Raw genomic sequence first — 7552 nt, 5'->3', positions numbered from 1 at the left:
CATAAAGCAGAAAAATCTCTAAGGATTCGAAACCTCTCGAACAGCTGACTAGCTCTCGCTGCATCATGACAGCCAGTTTTCGGCTTTCTCTACTGAGGTGCTCGTCCGGAAGAACTGGGACACAATCGCAGTAGTTCTCCCTTTACTACCCTAGCCTTTACGGCGGAACATAAGGTAGTAAGCACAGGAGCTGGGCAACCCAACTATTGACCGAAGACATGATTCGGAGCCGATGCATATAATGCTATAAGTTCGGGGTGCCGAACTGTACTGAAAAAGGTGTTCGGACTTTATTGCCGTACTGCGGGGCGCGAAAGCTCCTGGTGAAGTAAAACGTACCAGAGTGTACGGGTGCAATGAGTAATAAATACAAAGGTAAGGAAAAAAAATCAAGTAATAAACTGACGCTACCATTTATTTTCCATTGTAATTTGATTAATACGTCGAGCGTACTTTTATAAGTAATGCGATAAGCAAGTAAGGCTATTTAACGTACCATGACCAAGAGCGAGCTGCGTGCGGGTATGTAAAACAGGTATGGCAATCGTTAGCAGAGACCACCTGGGGATTCCCTTGTACGTCAAAGCTCCTTGCCTCCTTGGTGTGTCCGTGCCGTGATCGGTCCGATGATCAGGTTATCAGAAAAAGCCTCGAGAAGAGAAAAACCCGAAATGAAAAGGAAAAGTGAGGGTATGCGAATCCAGGGTCGGTCGAGCCACACTGTGGATCACGAGCTAGCTATGCCTCCGTCGATGCCCATGGGATTTTGAGTGCGTAGTTATGTACGCGCGGTACGAATGCTGCTGTTTGATCGGGACTAGGACGGAGGCCAAATTGCTAATTAAGCTCTTGACGAGCCGGGCTGTCTTGCTGCAGAATAGTCCGGACTCTTTTAATGGTGTCCGGGAGCTTGGCCGCCGAATTAAGGTTCTGCTGGAAAAGGCCGCGCTGTATTTCTGCTGCTAAGGCCGTGGTATGCTCCTCGGTACGGAGGGAGCATTTCGTATTTCCATTGATTGTTATGACGCCACGTGGTCCGGGCATCTTGAGCTTGAGATAAGCGTAGTGAGGTACCGCATTGAACCGAGCAAATGCGGTTCGTCCAAGCAGTGCGTGATAGCCATTGCGAAAGGGGACGATATTGAAGATTAACTCCTCGCTTCAGAAGTTGTCCGGAGATCCGAAGACGACCTCTAGTGTGATTGAGCCCGTACAGCGTGCCTCTACGCCTGGTATGACTCCTTTAAAGGTAGTCCTTGTGGGCTTGATCCATGATGGGTTAATGCCCATTTTGCGTACTGTGTCCTGATAGAGCAGATTGAGGCTGCTACCAACGTCCATGAGGACTCGCGTCAGGTGGAATCCATCAATGATTGGGTCTAGGACTAGTGCGGCTGATCCGCCATGCCGGATACTGGTCGGATGATCCCGACGATCAAAAGTTATCGGGCACGATGACCATGGATTGAATTTTGGGGCGACTGGCTCTATCGCATAGACGTCCCTGAGTGCGCGCTTGCGCTCCCTCTTGGGGATGTGTGCAGCATATATCATGTTCACCGTTTTGACCTAGGGGGGGGGGGGTACTTCTTCTGCCCCCTGTAGTTGGCTGCAGGGGCTCCTCATCATCGTCCTCGCTCTGCGATCCCTTTTCCTTGTTCTCGGCATTTAACTTGCCGGCTTGCTTAAAAACCCAGCAATCTCTGTTGGTATGATTGGCTGGTTTGTGTGGGGTGCCATGGATTTGGCACAGACGGTCAAGTATGCGGTTCATGCTAGATGGTCCCTGATTGTTTCTTTTATACGACTTTTTCCGCTGACCGGACTTGGAGCCACTGAATCCGGCGTTGACTGTAGTGTCGTCGGTATTATCACCATTGCTTCGGCGTTTGTGTCTATTACGTTGGAGCTTGCTGTTGTTGTTCTTAACCTCAGAGGGGCCTGCCTCACTGGCTGTATTTTTGCTGCGAGCCAACCAACTATCCTCACCCGCGCAAAAGCGGGTCATGAGTGCCGTGAGGGCTGCCATAGATTTTGGCTTTTCTTGGCCGAGGTGGCGGGTGAGCCATTCGTCGCGGATGCTGTGTTTAAAGACTGCTAGGGCTTCGGCATCCGGACAGTTGATGATCTGGTTCTTTTTAGTTAGGAACCTAGTCCAGAACTTCCTGGCTGACTCCCCAGGCTGTTGAACTATGTGGCTTAAGTCATCAGCGTCTGGTGGCCGGACATATGTACCTTGGAAATTATCGAGGAAGGCCTCTTCCAAGTCCTCCCAGCCGCCAATAGAATTTTCAGGCAGGCTGTTTAACCAGTGTCGAGCTGGCCCTTTGAATTTTAGTGGGAGGTATTTGATGGCGTGAAGATCATCCACACGGGCCATGTGTATGTGGAGAATGAAATCCTCGATCCATACCGCGGGATCGATTGTTCCGTCGTATGATTCAATGTTAACGGGTTTGAACCCTTCGGGGAATTCGTGATCCATTACTTCATCGGTGAAGCAAAGAGGGTTTGCGGCGCCTCTATATCGGCCCGCGTCGCGACGTAGCTCTGATGGAGTCCGTCTGTGGTTGTCGGCTCGGGTGTGACTAGGTTTGTCACGTTCGAATAAGTAGCCATCATCATGTGCCGAGGAACGTCCTCGCGATCCGTAGATCTATCAGGTATATCCTGCTCTACTATCCAGGGTTTGCCGGAGGTCGTATGTATGACCCCGGACTGTTTTGTCTCTGTTTTTTCGTGGCGGCGGGGCGGGCTGCTGTTCGGCTTGAGTTGCTTCTCTATCCCGACCACGAGGTGGTCGGTCCACCGCACTGTCCTGACCGCGTAGTGTTCGGTCGGCCGCATTACGCGAGGGACGTATGGGCTCCGGCACCTCTTCATCAAACTGAGGTAGCAACCTTTGCTTTGGGTAACTCTTGGCTGGGCGTCTGAGGCCGTGTTCTTCGGCTGCCAGGACATCAGTCCATCTGTCGACGAGCAGATCTTGGTCAGCTTGAAGCTGCCGCTGCTTCTTTTCCACGCTCCTTGCGGTGGCTATTAGCTGGCGCTTGAAGCGCTCCTGCTCGAGAGGTTCCTCAGGCACGATGAAATCTTCGTTGCCGAGGCTTTCCTCATGCTCGGAGAGCGGACGGTAACTACCATCCTCCGAGTCATTGGGCCTGGCCTGTTCGTCGGGGCTAGCGTTCCTGTTTTCTTGCTCCTCCTATTCAGATGTTACCTCAGCAAGGTCTTCATTGTTTTCGGCGTCATCCGGAGTATTATTTTCTCCAGTGCCAGCATTGCTGTCTCTTGAACGACGTGACTTTGAGCGGCGCCGAGGACGCCGACATTTTTGCTGTGTCTCAGGAGGTTTAATCTCAACTGGATTTTCTTTGTCATCGTCGTTGGTTGTTTTGGGTGTGTCCACCATGTACACATTGTACGAAGAGGTGGCCGTCCAGCGTCCAGTGAATGACGGACTTTGATTTTGCTCCTCATCGGCATCGTCGTCCATACCGTCGATGTCTTCGGAGTCATAATCAAGCGTGTCGATTAAATCCTCGACTGTGGCTATGAAGTGGGTGGTGGGTGGGAAACAAGGTTCTCCATCATGAGCCCCTAGTTCGAGCCGAACATAGTTCGACCGTGAGTCCCCCGCCAAGGACAGGTTCTTTAATGAGCTTAACACATCGCCCAAGGGCGAGTGCTGGAAGATGTCTGCGGCGCTGAACTCGAAGATCGATAAATGATCCAGTTCGGCATCTGTGGGCTCACATGGTTCGGGACTTACACCCAGCGACGAGTCCGGAGTTCCAGTGACACAAATATTGTGGGAGGTTAAGTCCATGTGCGGCTACAACGCCAGGGAATCTATGGCCTCCGTGGTGGTGTTGAGCCTCCAATCCTTGGACGGCGCTGTATGCTCCGGATCTAAGGCCAGAGCTGTTACAGGAGCTATCTCCTGGATACGTTTGACGACAGATTTAGGTCATGTTCAGCAAGGTGACCAGGAGCGGTTGCCGCGGTCTCGAATCCGGCGAAGATCAAATCTATACGGATGTCCGCGACGTAGTTCAAGCTCTCGAATCTGACCTGATGGCCAAGGGTGTAACTATCGATCTACTCCAGATGGCCAAACGAGTTGGCCCACAGTGCGAAGCCGCCGAATACGAAGATCTGTCCAGGGAGGAAGGTTTCTCCTTGGACAGCATTGTCGTTGACAATGGAAGGGGCCATCAAACCTTTTGGGGACGACATAGTGGAACTCTCAATGAAAGCACCAACGTCGGTGTCAAAACCGGTGGATCTCGGGTAGGGGGTCCCGAACTGTGCGTCTACCGTCGATGGTAACAGGAGACAGGGGACACGATGTTTACCCAGGTTCGGGCCCTCTCTATGGAGGTAATACCCTACTTCCTGCTTGATTGATCTTGATGAATATGAGTATTACAAGGGTTGATCTACCACGAGATCGAGATGGCTAAACCCTAAAAGCCTAGCCTGTATGACTATGGTAATGAGTATATCCTCTCCGGACTAAGTCCTCCGGTTTATATAGACATCGGGAGGATCTAGGGTTACACAAGGTCCGTTACAAAGAAGGGAATCTACATATTTGGCCGCCAAGCTTGCCTTCCACGCCAAGGAGAGTCCCATCCGGACACGGGTGCAGACTTCGGTCTTCGTATCTTCACAGCCCATTAGTCTGGCCCATGGCTAACAGGCCGAACGCCCGAGGACCCCTTAGTCCAGGACTCCCTCAGCCCCGACAAAGAAAGGCCGACGCCGCAACATGAAGCGCAAGGGCAAGACTGTGCTTGCCGTCGAGGGATCCGGCGAGCTCGGCGCCGCCAAAAAGGCCAAGGCTAACGACCCCAGCAAGGAGGTTGCCGGGTGTGCCGCCTACTTGGCCCTGGTGGCCGCCGGCAAGCCAGGAGGCTCCGACAAGCAGTACTGCAAGATCCACTGCACCAAGGGCCATGACCTCTAGAACTGCCGACAAGTTGAGCTGCTTGCAAAAAAGCAGAAGGCAGAATATGAAAGGCGAGACAAGGAGAAGGGTCAGGATGGTGCTGAGGGATCCGGCAAGAAGCGTGGCGGCCAAGGGGGTCGCCGCGACAAAGATAACCAACAAGAGAGGCCCGCTCGGGGCCGCAACAAGAAAGAGGAGGATCATGATCACAACGAGGACAACGAGTCTGGCGAGCACGAGTTCCAGAAGGCTACAGAGGCTATGTGCGTCGACGGTGGCGCCTCGTTGCACACCTCACACCGCCAACTGAAGCAGTGGGCGCGTGAGGTCACTGCGGCGGAGCCGTCGTTCGATGCCCAGAAGCCACTGAAGTGGTCCCGCACGCCCATCGTTTTTGACACCGAGGATCACCCTGACCGCACGACCACAGCCGGGTGTTTGCCGTTGTTGGTTTCACCAATAATACGCAACCTCAAGGTGACCAAAGTTCTAGTTGACGGTGGGGCCGGTCTGAATTTGATCTCGCCCGCTGTGATCAAGAAGCTGCAAATTCCTGATGGAGACCTCGAAGAGACGGACACGTTTCAAGGGGTCAACCCGGGAAGGAGCCAGCCTAAAGGTAAAATCACGCTGCTCGTTATGTTTGGGGGCGAGCTGAACTATAGGACGGAGAAGATCGTCTTCGATGTCGCCGAGATCACCTTGCCATACAATGGGATCCTTGGCCGCCCAGTGATGGCCAAGTTCATGGCGACGTCGCACTACGCCTACAACACGTTGAAGATGCCAGGGCCGCTGACCATCATCACCGTCCCCTCTGACAAGAAAGACGCACTCATCTGCACCGACCAACTCCACCGAGAGGCAGTTGCAGCAACTGCCGCCAGGGCACTTGCTCCTGCCGCTGAAGCTCCAGGGAGGAAGAAGGCCGGCAAGACTCCTTCTGGCAAGACCTCTTCCGGCAAGACCTCTTGCACCCACTCCGGCAAGCGCACCTCTTTGGAGTGTTGTGCTCCCATTGAGGACGTGCCAGAGAGCTCCACCGGCAAGAGCAAAAAGTCCAAGGCTGCACCACCAGAAACTAAGAAGGTGTCCGTCAAGGAGGATGGCACGGGTGGGGCTTTCACTATAAGCTCCACCCTCGACAGCAAATAGGAAAGCACGCTCGTCGCCTTCCTGTGGGCGAATGTCGATGTATTTGCATGGCAAGCATCTGACATCCTCGGCGTTCCCAGGGAGGTGATTGAGCACCATCTTGTTGTCTGTCCTCACGCGCGGCCCGTCAAGCAGAAGGTCAGGAAGCAAAGCTTTGGAGCGGCAAGAGTTCATCATTGAAGAGATCAGGAAGTTGGAGGCGGCGGGCCTGGTAAGAGGAGTACTCCACCCCACGTGGTTGGCCAATCCAGTGGTGGTGCATAAGGCAAACAGGAAGTGGAGGCTGTGTATTGACTACACAGACATCAATAAAGCCTGTCCAGAGGATCCTTTCCCTCTGCCACGCATCGACCAAATTGTAGACTCCACTGCTGGGTGTGACCTGCTGTCATTCCTCGATGCCTATTCAGGGTACCACCAGATCTTCATAATGAAGGAAGATGAAGAGAAGACCGCGTTCATCACCCCATGTGGTACGTACTGTTTTGTATGAATGCCTTTCGGGTTGAAGAGCGCTGGTTCGACGTTTGCCCGAGCAGTCCAGATTGGTTTTGAGCCCATCTACATAGAAATATGGAAGCTTATATGGATGACATAGTGGTCAAAACCAAGGACAGGGCCACGCTTGTGCAAGATTTAGAAGAAACCTTCGCAAACCTGCGCAAGATCAACCTCAAGCTCAACCCAGAGAAGTGCGTGTTTGGTGTCCCCTCCGGCAAACTTCTCGGGTTCTTTGTGTCTCAACGTGGAATTGAAGCAAATCTCGACAAGATCAAAGCGATCGAGCAGATTGAGGCGCCGAAACGGGTCAAAGACGTCCGTAGGCTCGCCGGCTGCGTTGCTGTCCTGAGTAGGTTCATCTCCAAATCTGCTGAGCGCGCCCTCCCCTTTTTCAAAGTTTTGAAAAAGGCGGGTCTAGTAAAATGGACTCCGGAGGCAGAGGCAGCACTGCAAGATTTGAAGAGGTACCTCTCCTCCACGTCAATAGTAGTCGCGCCTAAACCACGAGAGCCGTTGCTGTTGTACTTAGCAGCAACAAATCAAGTGGTCAGTGCTACGCTGGTGGCACAGAGGGAACCTGAGGGAGAAGCAGCAGTTGCAGCAAAGCCGTCGGATGGCGGGCCGGGGTCATCCCCAGCAGAGCCTGACGCCGGCAAACCAGAATCCCCGGCAAGGCCCAAACCCGGCGAGGCAGAGCCTGAGCGGATGGGCGAAGTGGGACAGAAGAAGAAGATGGTGCAGCGCCCAGTATATTTTGTCAGTTCCCTCTTGCAGGGGGCTAGGTCAAGATATTCTGGAATGCAGAGCTGCTTTTCGGCCTTCTCGTGGCCTCGAGAAAGCTGCGCCACTATTTCCAAGCGCACGAGATCACCGTCGTCACCCACCTCCCTTTGCAATGGATTTTGCACAACCCAGATGCGACAGGGAGGATTGTGGAGTGGG

This window comes from Aegilops tauschii, chromosome 6, assembly GCF_002575655.3.
Source record: "Aegilops tauschii subsp. strangulata cultivar AL8/78 chromosome 6, Aet v6.0, whole genome shotgun sequence".
Lineage (NCBI taxonomy): Eukaryota > Viridiplantae > Streptophyta > Magnoliopsida > Poales > Poaceae > Aegilops > Aegilops tauschii.
The sequence above is the reverse complement of the archived record's forward strand: the minus strand, read 5'-3'. Positions refer to the sequence as shown.